The sequence below is a fragment of the Phycodurus eques genome, chromosome 5 (assembly GCF_024500275.1).
Source record: "Phycodurus eques isolate BA_2022a chromosome 5, UOR_Pequ_1.1, whole genome shotgun sequence".
In the NCBI taxonomy this organism is placed as follows: domain Eukaryota; kingdom Metazoa; phylum Chordata; class Actinopteri; order Syngnathiformes; family Syngnathidae; genus Phycodurus; species Phycodurus eques.
In genome coordinates this window covers 13333030-13355766 of record NC_084529.1, presented here as the reverse complement: position 1 = coordinate 13355766, position 22737 = coordinate 13333030, and the positions used below count along the sequence as shown (strand labels likewise).

The following is a 22737-nucleotide window of genomic DNA, read 5'->3' as shown; positions in this document are numbered from 1 at the left end:
ATGCAAAGGAGATGCTATAGAACTGAAATTTCTGATGAATTTTCTGTAGAAGTTTGCGAACCCTAAGAACCTTTGTACATCTTTGCGTGATGTGGGAGTAGGCCAATTAATACAGGTATATGAATTTCTTGATCAGGAGAGCATAGTGTCACTTTAAGAAGAACCCGTGTAGGGTCTTCCTTAATGAAATTCAGACTCACCTCTCCCGTGCCCTTGCTACCGGCACCGGCAACTTTGACGTGACAGTTGCTCACGGAATGACCCAACTGACCGCAGTAGAAGCACCGCCCTTCCCTCAGCCGGCGTTGACGTTCCTCAGGGGAGAGACGGAACCTGCCCAGTTGCATGGGTTCATCCGTGGGAACGCTAGCCAGTGGGTTGAGACCGGAACCAGGGGATCTGCCTTGGTTTGGCTGGTCACCGAGGCTCGTCCTCCAAGTGTGCGGTGAAGCAGCCCTCCGCCGATCTCCATCTAGCTCGCGATCCAAAAGCCTCGTCGATCTTTACAGCGAGAGCGATGAGAGTGTCCAAGTCGGTCGGCAGGTCTAGCGGGACTAAATGATCCTTGACGGCGGGGGATAGTCCTTGAAAAAAAGCCATCAAGTAGCGCCCGATTATTCCAATGACTCTCAGCTGCTAGAATGCGAAACTCAATCGCGTAATCTGACACCCTGCGCTCGCTCAAAGTGGAGTTCGCACTGCGTGATGAACGGCTTAATGTTCCCAGAATTTCCAGAGAACCTCTCCGGTCGAGAGAGCTGTGGGCAGACAGCAGCGGAAGTGGCAGGTGGCTGCATGGTGACTACTTCACATGGAAATACCGTGGCGGAATTGGGTGTGGTGCCAACTGGTTCCTTCTCTTGAATAATTTTCATAAGAAGTCCAAACTGCGAGGCCACCTGTCTCATCATATTGTCCTGATGCCTTGACAGTCCCTCTAGATGAAGGTGGAGGGCAGCAATCTGCTCATCCTGCTCCGAGAGGCGTTGACCCTGCTCTTGAAGGCCTTTGCGCACCGGGTCTGAGTCTGCTGGGTCCATGTTATGGCCAGTTCGTTCTGTCATGAACGGAACAGAGGATAGGACCCAAAAATGCATGACTCCAAAACAAATGGACAGTTTCCAAAAAGAGAGATTTAATAGACAGGCATAGGTCGGTACACAGGCAGGCAATCCATGAAAGGCAACAGTATCCAAAAACATGAGGCAAAGAGGGAAGGTCGGTAATCGGAACAGAGTCAAGTCTTACTGTGAGTCTGTGACATGGAAACAAGGAATGCTGGAACGCGACGACAAGGTACAACGAACTGGCAACGAGAGGGAATGAGACACGAGGTTAAATACAATAGGTAATTAGGGTGAACGAGGCACAGGTGCTGAAGATGCTCACAGGAGCAGGTGTGTGTGAAACAGGGGGGAAGACAAAACCCGGAACACACACACACACACACGACAACCGGTTTGATACACACTTCTGACATAACAAATTTGCTCAAATTATCTTAAATGATATCTTTCATAATTAATAATATTCTATCTATGTGAAGACACTGATCATGTTAATGATTTCTAACATTATCAACAAGGATTGACAAAGTAGGAAACTGATAAATATCAATATGCAACACTTTATCTCCATAAATCTCTGCGTGTTTCATTTTCAAATGATGACTTCTACAAAATTCCTAGGAAATCACAATGTCCCATCAAAGTTGGACTCTCTTTAGAACAGGCCCATAGGCTATTAATGTGGTCTTTATGGGCTACCAGGTTTCCGCAGTCACCATGATGACCACTGCTGTAATCTCCGTGGCCACTTACCTCTGAGAACATCCCTGTTTAAAGTGTAAACTGTTGATCAATTGTTAGGTGTCACCTTGTCTCATATGTGTAAATGTGACCAGCATGACGTAAAAACCCACTGACAAAGAGTCTGCATTTATGGCAATAATAAACAATATTACAAAACTGTAGAACAAAAGACATCAGATAATTTATATACAGTGACTATGACGGTCTGTTTCTGGAATGCAATGCGAAGCAGCGAGAGATGACAGTTATGTCATGATTTATAACCAAGGCTTTTTTATCTCTACTAAATTGAGTCTGTGACCCATTTTTTCTTAATTCTGTCTACAGGGTGTTTTGTTTCAGTTAAAATAACAATGTGCCTTTACAAAGTGCAATATAATGCAGAATAAAGCTGTTAACTTTAGTAGGTGATGATCTAGAGTCCTTGTGAGTGCAAATTAATGATTTGCAGTGAGTAAATTATTCCACTTACTCAAAAAAAGAATTAAAAAAAAAAGAATGATCAAAGAATTATGCATTAATTGTCAGAAAAAAAGGTGTACAGCAGAGGTTCTGTAAAACAGCATAGGCTTGAATTTAGTTGTTGAGGTTAATTGGTTCTCTTTGAGGTAACTGTTAGTAGAATTCTAGATGCTACAGGTAGGCTCCCCAAGCTTTAAAAGTCAAGTGCTAAGGGGGGAAAAAAAGCAGCAAACCCCTGTGTCCCCTCATACCACCCTCGTGACAAGTCATTGTACAACTACAGCTAAAAAAATTACAATGATGTGCCTTTTTGTGACTGTGTTTGAACTTATCCACAGCTTCTAGAGGCACCTTGGCTTTGCAATGTTCTTCAAGTTTGTATACAGTATATATACTGCATAACATTTTCCCCCACCACCCAATGTAAGGTTTATGCCACAGCTGCCCTAATTTAACAGGAGTGTTGATCACTAAATCACCATGTAAACCCCCCGCCCCCCCGCAGCCCCACCACACCCCAAAGAAATGACCAAATCTGTAATAGTTAATAGAAGCTCTTCAATGGACATGATATTTTGATTGCCAATATATAAAAACGTTATCCATTAATTTTCAAATATACAGTTTTCCATTCATTCATTCATTTTCCGCACCGCTTATCCTCACTAGGGTCGCGGGCGTGCTGAAGCCTATCCCAGCTATCTTAGAGCGAGAGGCGGGGTACACCCTGAACTGGTCGCCAGCCAATCGCAGGGGACATATAAACAAACAACCATTCACACTCATATTCACAAACACCTATGGGCAATTTAGAGTCTTCAATTAACCTACCATGCATGTTTTGGGGATGTGGGAGGAAACCGGAGCACCCGGGGAAAACCCACGCAGGCACGGGGAGAACATGCAAACTCCACACAGGCGAGGACAGATGTGAACCTGGGTCCTCAGAACTGTGAGCCAGATGTGCTAACCAGTCGCTCACCGTGCTGCCCGTCACCCGCATCCCTGAACAGTTTTTTTTTTTTTTGTGTTCGAATGCTATTGTCATGCTTAGGGTTAATACTCATGGTGCAGTACAGGCGCAAAAGCAAGAGAAGACAAGGCTGGAGTGCAGAGGTAATCTAAAAAAAATACTTTAAAAAAAAAAAAAAGTAAAGAGGCACTTAACAATCGAAAAACTATAGTGCACTTTTAATGCTTAAACTGTTTTTAACTGTTTGTTAATGTCGGATTTTGACTGTCTAGCTTTAAATCATTTTTACAATTAATTTTAAAGTTCTGTGCTGAATATATTTTTTTGCTGTTGTAAAGCACTTGCAATTTGCCTTGTGTATGAATTGTGCTATACAAATAAACTTACTTTGGAAAGTCAGAAAAAACTCGTATACAAAGGGAATAAAGAATCACAAGGGACAGATTCACTACTACATTCGACAATGGTCTGAGAAAACCAGGAACTAAATAAAAAAAGATTACAAGACAACGACCTGGACAAGGCACAAGTGGCTGGAGAGAACTGATTGGTTGACATGAGCAGCAGGGCTGATGAGACCAGCTGGAGGCAATTACATGACAAACAGGGAAGATAGGCATGGCGAAACCAAGGCTTTCTGAAGCTACATGTATGAACCACCTTGAAACAATCGTTACACTAAAAAAAGAGCTCCATCTGTTGGCTAAAGAGAAGCGTTAAAGAAGCTTCTTTCATGGCTGTCATGTCACGTGTCTCACTGTTAATGTGTTTTATAAAGACAATGTTATTAGTCATTGTCTTCTGTCAATAAATGTTCCAGAGACTTTTACAATTTATAACCTATAATGTAATGTCTCATACTATGCACCTTCAAGTTGGGGGTCAAATCTGTATTTTTTTTAAAATAATTTTTTATCTTCACCGGCGGAAAACTGGTTAGAGCGTCTGCCTTACAGTTCTGAGGTCCGGGGTTCAATCCCCAACCCCGCCTGTGTGGAGTTTGCATGTTCTCCCCATCCCTGTGTGGGTTTTCTCCGGGCACTCCGGTTTCCTCCTACATCCCAAAAACATGCATGGTAGGTTAATTGAAGACTCTAAATTGCCCGTAGGGGTGCATGTGAGTGTGAATGGTTGTTTGTTTATAAGTGCCCTGCAATTGGCTGGCAACCAGTTCAGGGTGTACCCCGCCTCCTGCCCGATTATAGCTGGGATTGGCTCCAGCACTCCCGCGACCCTTGTGAGGATAAGAGGCTCAGAAAATGGATGGATGGATTATCTTCACCATGAATGTTTGAAGTGCTTCTGAAAAGTAGCATGGAAGTAAAGTGCTTGGGAACAGGAAAGTTGATTGTATTGCCATATATATAAGCTGGTAATTGTATTTGAGGGAAATGGTTAAGCAACCTTTTTTGTTATTTTTATAAAACGGTCGGTGAATTTGGCGTCGTCACCGGGTTTTTGGCATGCAAATGTTGCGGCATTGAACATCCGTTGTTGCTGTGTGTATACTAGCAATCCATCTACTCCTATGTACATATGTAATCTATTTATGTAATAACCATCTACACTGTATCTCACAGTGCGTTATGTTACTATGTAAATATTTCTGATCTGATCTTATCTTTTCTCTCACTGGCTTGTTTATTGAAAATTATTAATGATGTGATGTACTGTATCAACAACCCGCGACCCTAACCAGGATAAGCGTTGTTGAAAATGGATGGATGGATGTATCAAGAACGCTAAAAACCCACTGTTTGGCGCATGATTCTGACACATTTGAAGGCGTTTTGAGTGAGCTACAGAACCCCCCCCCCCCAACCCCCAGTTCGACACTGTTGGTCTTGTTCACAGTGGTCACCTGACTTTCTGCGTGTCTGAAACAAGTGTCAAAACACTGCTTCGTTGCATCCACTTCATTTGGCCAACTCGGATTTTAGCAGAAAGGCTTGAGCAAAACATCCCTAAGGGAAGCCACTAACATGAAACATGGAACGTGGTCAGGTGACTGTAACTATGGTCAGGGAGGCCACGAACAGAAAATAGGAAAAAAAATAGATAAACCCAAATCATTAACCAAACCATTCATCGTTAATGAAAAAAATATAGTTCATGATCGTTATGCTTGAAACTGAATTCAACTTGGAGAAGCCCAGAGAGTTGGCTGCAATTTGGCTATAAAAATGCAAATCCTATTTGAAATCCCACATTCCTGTTCAAATTGGTAAATGTCTAGCGTTCACTGAAAGTGAAAGCGTCTAGATAAGCACTTCATGATGCTGGATGATCTCAGAGACAAGTTGCTGGCGGTGAAGGAACACATTTGTTCGGCACTGCATTGCTCAAAGTGGCAAGAAGAAAAATATGCAAATCTAAAGCACTTGCACCTGACTGCATCCTTGTGTACGATGTAATGTTGCCTCCTATGGTCCTCTTCTATTCAGTACATACAAGTCTGCCACCTGCAAGCTCAAACCCTGAGCCCCTTGTCTTCTTTGGTCTGTGTTTGTGCTTCTCTTATTGTGTATTTCAATCAATCCCCTCTAGGTCATACCACTCAGTTTTTCACAATAAGATCACTGTGCCACCAAGTGTACGCTTCAGTAGCCAAAGAGGAGGAATTTAATCCAAGAAGAGGGAAAAAGATGGTGGGGGAGAGGTGGATGACAAATACTAAGTACAATTTTTCTTGAAAGGTCAGGGCACACAGAGAAGGCAACCCTGCTATTGGTCCCTCTCATAACATCGTTTTATATTCATCTTCAGTTTCCTTTTGTATTTTGTGTTTTGGAGGTCACCCATTTATTTGGCAGTGGTGAAAGTTTAAGTTAAATGACACGGCATCAATCATTGTTGTGTCACCTTCAATCATAAGCATGGCTAATAACGGTCATCAGATGAGACAAAAACAAACCAGCTGCTCTTACGCTTCAACCTGCTGCATGAACAGGTACTCAGGTATGAGACAAACAGAACATAAGACTACAGTAGTAATGTCTGATAGAATCGGCTCTTTTTTGGTGGTATGGAATTTCATGGTGTCAGCAAACCTAGCACTTTTACTGTATGGAATAGTGCACACCCATGCGTGGCTGTAACAGTTAAGAGAGGAATGAGAGTGCAATAAAAACAATTTGCCCATAAGCGAATGCTTCCATAATTCTTGCAAGACAAAGCATACAGAATATTTGAGGACAGATGTAAAACGTGGTTAAAAAACAAAACAAAACCAGCAACGTCCTTATTTACTGCAATTGTTTTTTTTTGGTAACCTTTCCTTTAAAAGTATCTATGATGTATTTTTGAGGGACTACACATTTATCAGAGATGACAAGCAGCAAGGTTTTCCTGTTGATGGCATTTTTGTTTTGCGGGACCCGAGAGACAAAAGTGAAGTTAACATAGCGCAAATCAGTGAGCTGAACTTTAGTCTGCTTTACTAACATAATGTTAGGGCTGCAGGCTGTGGAGTCTCTTTTAATTATGAGTACTGTTGAATGTGTGGCTTTTTTTTCTTGCATTTTCTTGTTTTCTTTCCGTGACAAGGACAGTATAACGCAACCATAATGGTACATACTGTGTGCTTTTTGCTCAGTGTAGTCACTGTGTAACATATGGCCAATCGGATAATTTGTAAGTGGCAAAACTGAGTGAAGTTGGTGAAAAACGTGGCAAATGTGGCCAAGGAGGAATAAAAGTAAAATGGATCATCATCATGTACCCAAACAGCAGAGGGTTTTGGTGAAGGGAGTTTCTTCATTTTAGTTTGAACAAATTGAGCACTTCCAAAACTTGTAGTAGTACCAAGAATATTTGTCTTATTCCTAGTCAGCTGGTCTAAGCTTATAAATGCGCAGCCATGAACCTAATGATTAATATGTCACAAAATGCTAAAATGCAAGCTGTTTAATTGAAGATGCACAAAGGCTGTTAATGCAAAAAAAAGCCTTATCTTTTAAGCATAATGTGATTTCAAGTAATAAAAACTTATAAATATATAAAAAAGGAAACCAATTCGTCATACGTTATTAAGTGAAAGATCTTATTTTGCCATTTCTATTCCAAATTTCTCTTTAATTAAGCAAAAATATCATTTATCCAAATAATCAATTGTTTGATAGAATTTTCAGTAGGATACTCGAGTAGTAAAATATTCGTTAGCTGCAGCCCTACATTAAACTCCCCCATTAAAATCCTTGCTTCGGGTCCCTGTGCGATTAAGCAGAATAAATGATTAGCAAAACTGCTCCTCAAAGATAAAAAAAACATTTTGAGCCTTCTGTGTGTGTGTGTTGAAGTGCTTCAGCGAATCATTATCCACTAAAAGGAAGAGAAAATTTGGAACAAATGGCGCTTGGAACGGAACGGGCAGAGTCATTTTTGTTTGTACTTCTCAGTGGGAATTTCCCACTGGGAGCTCTAATTAAATGTGCATATAATATGTGAAGCCCCATTATGAACCAAAACAAAGGTTTTGAGCAAACATAACCTCAAATATGGTTCAATTACGATTTGTTATATTCAAATATGAATTTTTTCTTCAGACTTCACTGTTGTGTCAAGATCCCAAACAGAAAAGGGAAAACTCAAATCAAAGTTCAGCACTTTATTTGAACACGTATAACTTCCATCCATCCATTTTCTGAGCCGCTTCTCCTCACTAGGGTCGCGGGTGTACTGGAGCCTATCCCAGCTATCATTGGGCAGGAGGCAGGGTACACCCTGAACTGGTAGCCAACCAATTGCAGGGCACATACAAACAAAAAACCATTCGCACTCACATTCACACCTACGGGCAATTTAGACTTTCCATTTAATGCATGTTTTTGGGATGTGGGAGGAAACCGGAGTGCCCGGAGAAAACCCACGCAGGCACGGGGAGAACATGCAAACTCCACACAGGCGGGGCCGGGGATTGAACCCCACTCCTCAGAACTGTGAGGCAGACATAACTTATAACTCTTATAGAAGTTATATATATAATATATATATATATACACAATATATACAAATATATACATATACATACACATATGTATGTATATATATATGTATATATATATATATATACATACATATACATACATATACATACATATACATATATACATATACATACATATATACATATAAAACAAAATGTGTATTACTGGGAAAAAAATGGTTTACGTAATAGTATTGTAAAGAGTTTTCTGTGAAACCAGAACATCAAATAATACTGAAAATTACCATATTGGACAGCATCACTGAGACAATATCCCTTCTAACAAAAAGTGTGCTGTACTTTGTATTCTAATAATTAAAAATTTGGCAGAAGAATTTGGGATGAGCTTCTGAAGCAGTTATTTTCACCTTCTTTGCACTGCTTACAAAGTTTTATCATGCAAAGTAACAGGAAATATAAAAAAAAAAATAAAAAATAAAAAAATAAATAAAAAAGAGTAGCTATGATAGTTGGTACATTTTGGGGTGCTACATACAGATTTCCAACTATCTACTCTATTTTCTATACTTCTTATCCTGTTATGTGTCACAGCAATGACTGGAGCCCATTCCATCCATCCAGCCATCCATCCATTTTCTACTGCTTATCCGGGTCGGGTCGCGGGGGCAGTAGCTTTAGCAGGGACGCCCAGACTTCCCTCTCCCCAGCCACTTCATCCAGCTCTTCCGAGGGGATCCCGAGGCGTTCCCAGGCCAGCCGAAGGACGTAGTCTCTCCAGCGTGCCCTGGGTCGTCCCCGGGGTCTCCTCCCGGTGGGACGGGCCCGGAACACCTCACCAGGGAGGCGTCCGGGAGGCATCAGATGCACCAGCCACCTCATCTGGCTCCTCTCGATGTGGACGAGCAGCGACTCTACTCTGAGATCCTCCCGGATGACCGAGCTTCTCACCCTATTTCTAAGGGAGAGCCCGGACACCCTGCGGAGGAAACTCATTTCAGCCGCTTGTATCCGGGATCTTGTTCTTTCGGTCATGACCCACAGCTCGTGACCATAGGTGAGGGTAGGAACATAGATCGACCGGTAAATTGGGAGCCTCGCCTTTCGGCTTAGCTCCTTCTTTACCACAACGGATCGATACAAAGTCCGCATCACTGCAGACATTGCACCGATCCGCCTGTCGATCTCCCGTTCCATTCTTCCCTCACTCGTGAACAAGACCCCAAGATACTTGAACTCCTCCACTTTGGACAGGATCTCATCCCCGACCTGCAGAGGGCATGCCACCCTTTTCCGACTGAGGACCATGGTCTCAGATTTGGAGGTGCTGATTCTCATCCCAGCCGCTTCACACTCGGCTGCGAACTGCTCCAGTGAGAATTGGAGGTCACAGCTTGATGAAGCCAACAGAACCACATCATCTGCAAAAAGCAGAGATGCAATACTGAGGCCACCAAACCGGAACCCCTCTACGCCTCAGCTGCGCCTAGAAATTATGTCCATAAAAGTTATGAACAGAATCGGTGACAAAGGGCAGCCTTGGCGCAGTCCAACCTTCACCGGGAACGGGTCCGACTTACTGCCTGATATGCGGACCAAACTCTGACTCCGGTCGTACAGGGACCGAACAGCCCATATCAGGGGTTCGGTACCCCTTACTCCCGAAGCACCCTGCACAGGACTCCCCGAGGGACACAGTTGAATGCCTTCTCCAAGTCCACAAAACACATGTAGACTGGTTGGGCGAACTCCCATGCACCTTCGAGGACCCTGCCGAGGGTGTAGAGCTGGTCCACTGTTCCACAGCCAGGACGAAAACCACACTGCTCCTCCTGAATCTGAGATTCGACTACGTGACGGACCCTCCTCTCCAGCATTCTCCCATTCCATCTGATGAAAGTCAGTCATCACACGCAGCTGTGCACTAGCTACACTTGTAGTAGTTGTTTCCCTACTATTTTGGCGTTTGCGTTTCAAGTCTTCAGTAAATGTACACAGTGACATCGAATGTAGGCACTAAATCGGAATCGAGCACTTGGGACATGCTATACATTACCAGCCTTAGTTAAATGCAACTTAATCATGAAGAGTGATGGGAAAATAATAATTGCAGGAGTGGAGTGTAGTCAGAGGAAAAATAAGATCCATCCATCCAGCCATCTATTTTCCATACCGCTTATCCTCACTGTGGAGCAGGGGTGCTGGAGCCTATCCCAGCTGTGTCTGGGCAAGAGGCGGGGTGCACCCTGAACTGATTGCCAGCCAATCGCAGGGCACATGCATGTTTTTGGGACGTGCAAGGAAACCGGAGCACCCATAGAAAACCCATGCAGGCACAGGGAGAACATGGAAACTCCACATAGGCGAGGCCAGATTTGAACCCGGGTCCTCAGAACTGGCAGATGTGCTAACCAGTCGCCCACCATGCCAAATTAAAATCAACAATATAAAAGATAATTTCATTTTAACAATGGAGTATATTGGCTGAAATTGAAATCCTTATTTCTACATCCAGAGACAAATTATTCCCTCTGACCAGTGACCATTCACTTGACATCCACAATTCACTATTGGTTTACCATTTATTTGGTCTGATTCGCTATTTGTCTGACTGTCTGCTCTTTAGAGCTTGGTAGTAGTACAGAGTTGGGTGGAGCTTTGTTATGCTTATGAGAGCTCATAAGTGAACCAGAAGCTGTGGTGCCAATGGCTCTAAAACAAAAGTTAGAAACTTCCCTGGGAATATGAAAAGTTGAACAGAATCATTAAAACTAGTAATAATTTCTCCCAAAAATGTGGAATGGGGTGGGGAGTTGTGGTAAACATCGCTACAAAATCATAATGAATAATTAATTGGGGTGCAATGAAGATATTTAAAAATCCTGACAGAAATAGATGAAAACACAACAAAATGACAATGAACTCTTAAACATATGAGAGTGCATGTGGAGGGGAAGTGAGGACAGGGGATGTAGCTGCTTAGTAGGACAAACTGATTGGAGTCTGTGCACTCCTGTGCTGTCAGATCAGACCGCTTTTTTTTTTGGCATGAAAGACACCTGCAGCAGCAGTGTCTCCAGTGATAAAGACGCCACTCTTACTGCTTTCCCTCCCTTTTTTAATTACAAATATTTATAAGCAGCTTAACTGTATGGACAGGGGTTTTCTGTACCAGTCATGGGTGTGGGGGTGTCAGGGTTTCAGTGCAGCTGTTGGCTACGATAAGATTATTCACAGTTTAGTTTTTTTTTTCTCATTTGTTCAATTTTATTTGTTTATTTCCTCTTAATTATTCATACCCAGCGCATAACAACTTTCTTCCCTCTATTCACTAAATATGTGGAATAACACATTGAATAAAAATATATAAAGAAAAGTACTATGGATAAATATTCTAATTTAAAAATGTAATTTGTCATGTGTAACAATGCATGCATAGACTCACATTGAATTTTCTGTAGAATGTAAAATATTTACATTGTTTTATACATTGATGTACAAATTGAGCCCCCTGGACCCCCGAGCATAATGAAGATATAATGAAGTGTAGACTTTGGCATTATATTACTACGCTCTTCTAAGTATACAAATCCTCATAAATAAACCCTAAAAATGATTAACAATGTTAGGAAGATACAATCTCTTAAATTCTTGCGTTGTTGTTTGGGTTATTTTAAAAATCTCCACATTTGAAAGTTTGTTGATGATTACATATTTTTGTCTTATTTGGAAACCTGTTTCCTCTTCCTGAATGCGGGAGAGTCAACAAAAGGCCTTGCAATGCTGGATGCAGCAGGGAATGAAGGTTATACTTCTTTAGCTTCCACAACAAAAGCCTGTAATCTCCTGGTTTTATTATGCAGCTGTGGTCTTCAGGCACTGGAGATCCGACAGTAAAGTGCCTCAATGCCAAGGCTACCTCAGTGTTTGTTTTCAGTGCGGTTGGCTATTCTTTTTCATTCGTGATCAACAATGTTGCCAATTGACTGAAAGGTTTCTCTTGCCAGCCAGCTCCCACTTTTACATGCTCCTGATCATCACACTGGTCTTGCAAGTTCATACATTTCCAGCCTTTTAACTTGGGTTTCACATTCTTTTTTTTCATTCTTACAATACAGTATTAAGAACTAAAGTGTGCCTAAACCCAAAATCCAACTAAATTGTGAAGATATTGATGAAATGCAGGAAATATCTTGTGTTGGTTCCCTGGGTAACGGAAATTATTCTGAACATGTTGTATCAGCAAGCTGAAAAGACATGAGAAAATGCAGTCACATGACAGAGAGATCATTTTGTATTAGCACCTACAGTACAGCCAGCGATCATCCACAAAGCAGTCAGCATTGTCCTGCCAGTTTTCGGGGTGCCATTTGTTAAATGTCACTGATCCACTCAAATCTAGCCTGAGAAGAGAAAGCTGTCACTTTGATGTGTGTCAGGTCTCGCTGTCTTAACAATCTCCCATTGTTTAATTTGTGATGATGATCAATACACTCTGTTCTTGCAGATGAGCAGTTGGGAATGATCAATTATTCACTTGGCCATCAGACACGGTAATGTTTTAAAATTCCAATTTCTGGTTAATAACTGATGACCATAATGCTAAATGGAAATATTGAGCAAAATATGAAAAACTGGAACATTTGACAAAAAAACTTTATTGGGTACCAGGCGATATTGTTCGACTCTAGTTGATGGTAGGGACACATTACCAAGGGAAACTATTTGTTTAAATGTTTAAAAAATTTAATTTGGAATTGTCAGCATTCACCATAAGATTGTTAGTAACTTAACTTCAGCAGTAATTTTCCGATTTTGTATCAATCCATGCACGTGAACTAATGGGAATCATTATGAAGAGCAGAATCACTCAAATTAACAGTGACAGAAAAGCTCATTGTGATGCTCACTGGTGATGTGTACAGCGGCTGAAATAAGTATTTAACACGTCACCATTTTTCTCACTAAATATATTTCCAAAGATGCTATTGACATGAAAATTTCACCAGATGTTGGAAAAAACTCAAGTAACCCATACATACAAAGAAAGTAGAACAAATAAGATCCGAAATATAAGTTGTCTGTAATAATGTGAAATGACATGGGGAAAAAGTATTGAACACATGAAGAAAGGGAGGTGCAAAAAGGCATGAAAAGCAGAGACAACACCTAAAATCTATCAATAATCAAACAGCAATCCAGCCCCTTGTCAGTGCAAATGAATATCAGCTGGTTCAGTCCTAATTGATGGGCTAAAAAAGGTCTCATTGCCAATGTGTGAGTAAAGACACATCTCATGATGGGTAAGAGCAAAGAGCTGTCTCAAGACCATCCCAAACTAATTGTTGCAAAACATAACGATGCCATTGGCTACAGGCGCATATCCAAACTTCTGAACGTTCTCGTGAGCATGGTTGGAGCGATAATACGTATGCGGAAAGCCAATTATACGACCATAGATTTGCCTCAATCAGGTGCTCCTCACAAGATTTCTGACAGAAGAGTGAAAAGAATAATCAGAAGAGTTGTCCAAGAGCCAAGGATCACCTGTGTCAGCTTCAAAAAGATCTGGAATTAGCAGGTACTGTTGTCACAAGGATAACAGTGAGTAATCCACTCCGCCGCCATGCCCTTTATGCATGCTCACCACACAAGACCCCATTGCTGAAAAAAAAGGGGATGTCAAAGGTCGTTTAAAGTTTGGTCAACAACATTTGGACAAGCTAGTTAAATACTGGGAGAATATAGTCTGGTCTGATGAGAGCAAAATTGAACTCTTTGGAAGTCATAATGCACACCATGTTGAGAGGAGAAATGGCACTCCACATCACCCTAAAAACACCATAACAACAATGTAGCTCAGAGGAGGGAATATGATGGTGTGGGGCTGCTTTTCAGTAAATGGAACTACTAAACTTCACATTATTGAAGGGAGGATGATCTACAAGGATAATGAAAAAGGTGGACACTTCAGCATGATAATGATCCAAAACATACTGCCAAGGAAACACTCAATTGGTTTCAAAGAAAAAAAATAAAGCTGCTAGAATGGCCCAGCCAATCACCTGACTTGAATCCAATCGAAAATCTATGGAAAGAACTGAAACTCAAGGTCCATAAAAGAAGTCCACGGAACATTCAAGATTTGAAGAGTGCTTGTGTGGGGGAATGGGCCAAAATCACAAAAGACCAATGCATGCCTTGAACCTGTAATTGGAAACAAAAGCTTTTGTACGTAGTATTAAAGAAATACCACTTGGCATGTTCAATACTTTTTCCCTGTGTCATTTCACATTATTACACCCAACTTATTTTCTGAGCTTATTTGTTCTACTTTCTTTATATGTATGGGTTACGTGGGTTGTTCCCAACATCTGGTGAAATTTTCATGTCAATTACACCTTTGGAAATATAAGTAGTGAGAAAAATGGTGACGTTAAACACTTATTACGGCCGTTGTATGTGTATTCTTTTCCTAGTGTTCAGACACTTAAATTAGAGTGCAAGAAGGGTTATTTTGTTTTTAGAAGGGAGCTGGGCAATAATTACATTTGGTCTCATTAGTCGGTAACCCTTGACTCTGCATGGTCATCAAGATAATGTATGTGGCACTTCCTCTTTGAACAAAAATGGATTTGTATTGCATTAGCTGATGAAGCATGTAAATTACATTACTTCCCCAATGTGATCTTAATGTCAGTGATCCTGGTATGGAGTAGCCTCACGGAGAGTCACTCACTTGTTATTATTACACTTTTCGCCGCTAACACCATCTTCAATAATTCAGAGTAATGAGGCAACAATTTTTTTTTAACCTGTCTGTAAATAAATGTAAATGTAAGGCAAAGATTAATGCCACCATTGGGAAATAACTACTTGGTAATAGAAGGGAAAAACGTGTGCATCATACATATGGGCTTGGGATGCACGACGGCTGTTTTCTTTTTCCACCGATAACCAATAACTTCTCCAACCCGATACCGATAACCGATATTATTTACTAAATGGTTAATATCAGGGGGCTTCAGCGGTTTCCAAGCAAAGGGCCCCCAAACTGATGGAAGGCTGGAGCGAGGAAAACCTTACTTATGTACGTATATTGTATATAATGGTGTTTTGTATTAACTTTTTTTCAGAATCAAAAACAGAATCAGAATCCTCTTTATTTGTCAAGTATGTCAAAAACTAGACTTTACACCGATCTCATCGGCTTGATCGGTATCGGCCGATAATTAGCATTTTATGCTGATCGGCGTTAATGTCATAGTTCGCCGAGTCAATCATGCCATCTGCAAAAGACATTTACTCCGCGTGGCCATCGTGGACAGTATATTTGAATCCAAAAGCTACCGTATTTTCACAACCATAGGGTGCACCGTATTAAAAGGCGCAGTCTCAGTTACTGGGTCTATTTATGTATTTAACACATACATAAGGTGCACCGTATTATTGGGCGCAGGCATGGTAAACATACTCTAGCTTAAAACATACGGTAGCATGCATGCACGCAAAAACAATGTTTTTAAAAAGGCAGCGGGAGCAAAACTGAGTTCAGTTGTACTTTATTGAAGTATTTAACAATGTACTCAAGTTATTTTTTGATGAACCCTGATACACAAATCCATCAAAGTCCTCATCTTCTGTATCCGAAATGAACAGCTGGGCAAGTTCTCCATTAAACACGCCAGGTTCCCTCTTGTCATTGTCGGAGTGGCTCGTGTCTGCTTGCCGTGTGGCTCCTCAGAAATGATGCCGGATTTTACGAAAGCTCGAACAACAGTGCAAGCAGACACATTAGCCCAAGCATCCACAATCCATTCACAAATTGTGGCGTAACTCGCCCAGCACTGCCTCCTAGTCTTAGTAAAGCTGTGTTCGCCATCTGTCATCCATGGGGCCGCTCGCAACTTCACTTTGAACGCCCTGTTTACACCGATGTCCAGCTGTTGGAGTTCATTAATACATTGCGCAAGTTGGTCTTAAATGGACTGCACTTATATAGCACTTTATCTACATCATCACAGTCCCCAAAGCACTTTACAAAGCGTCACATTCACACACACATCCATAAACCAATGGGCGACTGCTGCCATGCGAGGAGCTGCCAGGCTATATAGAGCAAATTAGGGTTCAGTGTCTTGCCCAAGGACACTTCGACATGCGGACAGTTGTAGCAGGGATTCGAACCTGTTCTACCTACTGAGCCAAAGCCACCCCAACATAATCCCATTGGTATCGCAAGACAAGTCCAGATCTGTGTGACAGACCACCAAGGACTCCACTAAAAGAGGTTTGATGAAGATCTGATATTGTATTTCAAAATAAAAGTCTCTGAAAACTAATAAACTACATTTTTTTAATGCATCTCAAGATTCAAATTAACCTTGCTGGTTGCATTCCTTAACCGAAGAGCATTGACGTCCGTATTATTGGGAAGCTTTTATTTTGAAGGTGGCTTTCGCCGCGAGTTGGCGTCTTATTACCGTAATGCCTAGTATGAAGAAAATTAGGGGCGACTGGCTTGATTGCTACTTTACTAGTGGAGGCTGGCTTGACCGGCGCTATATACCTACTGGGGGCGTGCCTTTAGTGTCCTCCTTCACGCACAGCCTTCCCCCTTTACGTCCGCATGCTGTACTCAGCCACGTCCGCTTTTCCTCTGTATAAGCAGCGTGTTGGCAGGAAATGGTCCCAGTCAGTCAAGCGGAGCGCTCATTTCACGACATTTATAGATTTTGGAACTCGGTTCACACATAAGGCGCGCCGCATTATAAGGTGCCCCGTCCATTCTGGGGAAAATTTACGACTTTTAAGTGCGCCTTATGGTCGTGAAAATTTGGTAGTTTATTTTTAGCCTTGTCGTGTGCCATTTGACGTAGCACTGTCAATATCTGACCCCCAATAAAGTTATTTAAAAAAAAAAAAAACCAGGCGGCGGTTTGGGACAGACAACACGTAATGCCTGGATCAGACTATAAGAAAAATTTGGTCTTTCGCGATTGCATGTCAGACGACTGCAATAAAATCTTGTATTCCGATACCACCGCATCCCGTTTTTTACAATCACTGGGCTTAGATTGTTAAATCAAACGTGACCCGATACATTTGTTACCATGGCGACAACAATAACAATGGATCACGTCGTGTGTATTATAAGAACAACAAACAAGGGACACTCTCCCGCCCTCGGGCTGGGCAGGGACTGGCTGCATCGCGGACCCTGCAGGTTATGGGGGGGGGGGCGTTTGGCTCTCCTGGGGGTGGAGGGGGGTGACGGGGTGTGTGCGGCCGTCGGGGGTTGGTTGGGGTCCCTGCTACCAGTTGTCGGGGCCGGCGGACCACCCTGGGTCCCTTGGTGTGGGACGTGTCCCGTCCACCAGGCTGCTCTCGGGTGGACCCCTGGGCCGATCCCGCCCCTCGATTGATTGGGTGGGGTCCTCAGCCTCTGCGGTTCAGGCACAGCAATTACAGGACACTTCTGTCAGTCTGTGAATGCAAAACGGTGTCAATTCACTTGCATGTGTCCGCAGGCACAAACCCCTGGCACTATTTCGCTGGGTGTGGGGCTACTCACTTATTGCGACAAATAACTCATGAATATGCAAATTGCTTGTGTATGCCCCCCCTCCTTGAGCCGTCACCTTATCATGGTGGAGGGGTTTGTGTGTCCCAATGATCCTAGGAGCTAAGTTGTCTGGGGCTTTATGCCCCTGGCAGGGTCACCCATGGCAAACAGGTCCTAGGTGAGGGACCAGACAAAGCACGGCTCCAAAAACCCCTATGACGAGTACAATAAATGGATTCAGGTTTCCCTTGCCCGGACGCGGGTCACCGGGGGCCCCCTCTGGAGCCAGGCCCGGAGGTGGGGCTCGTAGGCGAGCCCCTGGTGGCCGGGCCTGCACCCATGGGTCCCGGCCGGGCACAGCCCGAAAGGGTAACGTGGTTCCCCCTTCCCATGGGCTCACCACCTATGGGAGGGGCCGTAGGGGTCGGGTGCAGTCTGAGCAGGGCGGTGGCCGAAGGTGGGGACCTTGGCGATCCGATCCCCGGCTACAGAAGCTGGCTCTAGGGAAGTGGAATGTCACCTCTCTGGCAGGGAAGGAGCCCGAGCTGGTGTGTGAGGTCGAGAAGTTCCGACTAGATATAGTCGGACTCGCCTCCACGCACAGCTTGGGCTCTGGTACCAGTCCACTCGAGAGGGGTTGGACTCTCTTCCACTCTGGAGTTGCCCACGGTGAGAGGCGCCGAGCAGGTGTGGGTATACGTATTGCTCCCCCGCACGGCGCCTGTACGTTGGGGTTCACCCCGGTGGACGAGAGGGTAGCCTCCCTCCGCCTTCAGGTGGGGGGACGGGTCCTGTTTGTGCCTGTGCGCCAGCTCTTTTCAGCTTGGGAAGGAAGAACATGCGGAGCACTGCCAGAGCACTCCAAATTGAGTTTCAACAGGGTTCCACTGTGTTTGTTTCTACAAAAAACTTCAGAAAGACACTCCATCAGAGTTGCTGTCATGCTGACTGCAGACACATCGGGTTTTCCTCAGGAAATTTATAGATGATGCATCAGTCTGCCATCTAATTTATCAATGGTGGTGATGATTATGAATGCATTCATGGGTTCATGATTTGGGTTTCCATTGATAATTGTGACATTATTTTGTACCTAATAAATTACAATAGAGCATGTAATTAGTGAGGATTTAAAAAAAAAAAAAATTTTAATATTTGAGAAAATACAAAACTTAAAGGAAAAATGTGAACCCTTTAAGCAGCAAGAGATTTAATAAAATGTTTCATTTATTTTTTAATAAAAACTGAATTTATACTATTTTACAATCCTTATTGACCAAGGTTGACATTTGGATCTGGCTATTGGATCCATGATTCTTTTTTCTTTTGTATTCTCAATTCACATAACAGGTCCACAGAGGACACTGAACACAGTTGTTATCCCACGGTGGAGATCTTGGTTCTGCTCAGCAAGTCTACTGTAGTGTTTGTCAAGTATGAAAGCACCGATTCATTGAACTAGTATTATTTCCCACCTATTTTCACAGCTTCCACATCTGCTGTCAAACATCAACTAGAAAGGAAAGTGTCTCTGCTTGTGCTCAGACAAGTACTGCATTTGCTTTTAGTCTCCTACTGGTGATGTAACCTCATGTGGAAAATCACTGTGACTATGTTCGCACATCACCACTCCAGCTATCTACTGCAAGAGTGCCCTTTCGTTCCTTTTCCACCTCAGTTAAATTTCCAATATGTGCCATTTCTGCATGTGCTCCTCACATCCCCATTCACTTATCCACATTCCTCATGCTAATCCAATACTCATATTGTTTTTGGCATAAACGACGTTTTTTCTACAGTGAGTGCCTTTGAAGAGTCAAATTTGAGAATTTGAATTTGAGTCTGGCCAGGACATGTCAAATGAGATTCGACACAAGAGAAGTGAATAACCAACCAGTGTGTGCTGTATGTACAATTAACAAACAACTGCCATAGCTCATGTAAAACAATCAGCTTAATCTGAGAGTCTGATCGATTAAATCACCTTACTCACATCATGTCTTTGTCTCTTCTTTTCCATTGACTCATTTCATTTTCCTTTTCTTCATAATTTATTCCACCCTCTTTTTCCAGGGCAACCAAAAGATCAACTTCAAGTGTTAAATGTAACACATTTGAGACCACTGCTTTTTACAACCGTCTATATTATGGAACTGGCATGGATTAGATGTAACAACCGTTACAAACCTTGAAAATCCAGCCATAATAATTTTCATTTTACAAATTTCTCTATGTCAAAGATTAATTTAACCATGAGGACTTAATTGTTATACTGTATACTTTCATGACTTACATCAAAAGTTGCATACATCCCAGAAAAAGATTGTACAAAGATGTGGTAAATGTTGCATTTTAGTCTTTTGACAGATGGCGATCAAAGCAGAGCTCTGTTGGCATCTTACAAACCAGCCATCAAGTAAGCAAAAGCTCACTTTGTTAGAATATGTCTCCAGATTGTAGTTGCTGATTTATGTAAGCATCTTTGCTGCAATGAGCGGTCCTCAGAATTACCTTCTATCAGACGCTTGTCACATTTGCGTTTACCCATATTGCCAAGTTTAACATGGAAAAAGCAGCCAAGCTAGTGATGAGGAAAGTGGGATCACGCTGTTTCATCGTTACAGTGGACCCTCCAAAGTCAAACCCAATCTGTTCCGTGACAACTCAACAAGTCAACTTCCAATTTGTGATTTAATAACAAAATTACCTATTGAATTCAGTTATATTTGGAACAACAGTAATGTTGCCATCATAAAACAATTATTAAATGTATACAAAACCCTTAAGTGAAACGCCCACAAGTATTAGCATTGCCCATGCACCTCGCTCAACTTCAGATGGGAGTCCAATCACACCAACAGGACGAAGGACAAATAGTAGAAAAAGGTTTTTTTAAATAATAAAAACAAACACAACAGTGCTGAACAACCTTGAACAGAATCAGTATTTCTACCCAGTCATAAACGTACTAGAGATCACCAGTATTATGGCCCTGAAACATAACATGTTAGACAAAAGTAAAAAAAAGTATTTTCTGTCTTAAAGGGAGTAAGCTGACTTCCCAGTAGCTTTGAGTCTATGTTCCTCGCCCCCAAAATTATTCTCCTAACATCCTTTGTTAATGCTCATTGTGGTTATTCTACACATAGAGCTCTATATTTGTGGACTGTGCAACTGCATTCAAGCGCAAAAACTGGCTTTCATATCTTGATTTTCTTGCAAGCGCAAGGTTCGCTGTACGTTTGCCAATTTGGCAGACCGGTATGCTCAAGGCTCCGCGTATCGGCACAGTGAGGGTGTGCCCTTGGAAATGCCCCTGGTGGAGTGAGAATTTGATGTCACAAAGTCAGTTTAAACTTATTCCCGCATGTCTAACTTTTGGCGCCTCTGGTCTAATGAGATTTTGGTGAGTATGATTGGGGCACAGGGAGACAGATTCTAAGGTCTGCGGACATGAATGGTGGATGTTAGACATATTTATTACATAGATTTGTGAACAGTGGCCATCAAACCATCTGAATCATTGTAGAAAACAATTCATTGAACGCATCATTATTATTATCATAATCATCAGAGGTGGCTAGAGTAGCCAAATATTGTACTCAAGTAAGAGTACTGTTACATTAGAATAATATGCCTCAAGTAAAAGTAGTCATTCAAATATTTACTTGAGTAAGAAAGTACTCAATGAAATAAAACTTATTAAGAGTAACTTGTTTTTTCTTTAATTAGAGCACGAACATCAAATAAAAAATGTAAAAAAATAATAATAATATATGAGAGTCGACACACACCTGCCACCATTTCAATTTTTAACTGCTCAAAAACCAACAACACATACATTGGGCCCTACAGAAACATTATTTGCTTTATTCGCTTAAATGTCTTCATGAAGAAGCTGTGTGCTGAACAGACTTATTGATTGTGTATGCGTGTGCGTGTGCAACACCATAAGACAGGGCTAATGTTGCCATATCCACTGCCAAAACAACAATAGAAACATCTGCAACTTACCGCAAGGTGTTTTCTCAAGTTTGAAGTTGGCTGAAATATAGAAGTTTGGGCAGTCACAATTGAAGAGGTGCATGATAAAGCTGTTGGTTTTATTTTTTGGAGTCTGTAAAATAAACACATTCGCGTGGCTGGGTGAGTCATGAGTCATTGAGTGATGAGTCATTTTGGCTCGCGAAGACTACGTGAGCTGTCATGTGACTGCCTTGTGTCGTCCGATTGGTGAATTGGAGTCAAATGACATTAGAGATCCCGTTTGATTGGCGCAACGGGCACCTTATGCGGAAGTCGAAGATGGAGTCAAAAAATAGACGCGCACGCACAAGGAGGAATGAATAAAATTTCAATCATCCCATTGGCTGGCACACAGCTATGAGGGTGGAATGATCATGCATGATACATGATCGATACATGAAGTCCAGGGACAAAATAAAGTCGTCACACAGGCCAAGAGCAGTGACAATGTTCCAGTTCGGCACGGATCGGACCTCACCTCATTTGAAAGGAATGAGAGGAGCCCCTTGGCGGCAAATTAAGTTGGCTGTTTTCAACTTTTTTAAATTTGTCGGTTGTGCGCATCTGTGAAATTATGAAAACCCTGTCTAACCCGTCTCTGCGCAGACTTATGCCACCCATCTCGCTGTATTTACGCCGGTCACGAAAACAAAGCCCATAGAGTACTACTACAGTAGTGATTTCACACTTTATAACAGTTCCCGTTGTAAGATATTTCGAGTATACTCCAAATTTGATAAGCTTTCAAGGAGACTTTTGCCAGCAGCTGTTTCCTTTTCCGCCTCGCTTCGTGGCGACTGTTCCCGGCGGCCAGCTGCTTGTGTCAACTTGTGGAAGCAGAGCTCAGAGTGTGGTGAATAAGTGAGTGCCCTTAGCTTAACATAAACACCCCTGCACCTCTGCTGTGTGTGCCATGAGTAATCAGTGCTTTAACAAATTTCTGTAGCTCGTCTGCATA

At 42.3% G+C, this 22737-nt stretch overlaps 1 long non-coding RNA gene across 1 annotated transcript in view; it reads right to left on the bottom strand.

Annotated features, from left to right (window-relative positions):
* LOC133402943 (uncharacterized) overlaps positions 1-21888 on the bottom strand; it is a 29488-nt gene extending 7600 nt beyond the window's left edge. The window contains exon 1 of the long non-coding RNA XR_009768588.1: positions 21768-21888. This is a non-coding gene — a long non-coding RNA (uncharacterized LOC133402943). The remainder of the gene's footprint in view (positions 1-21767) is intronic.
* Between the last annotated feature and the right edge of the window lie 849 nt (positions 21889-22737).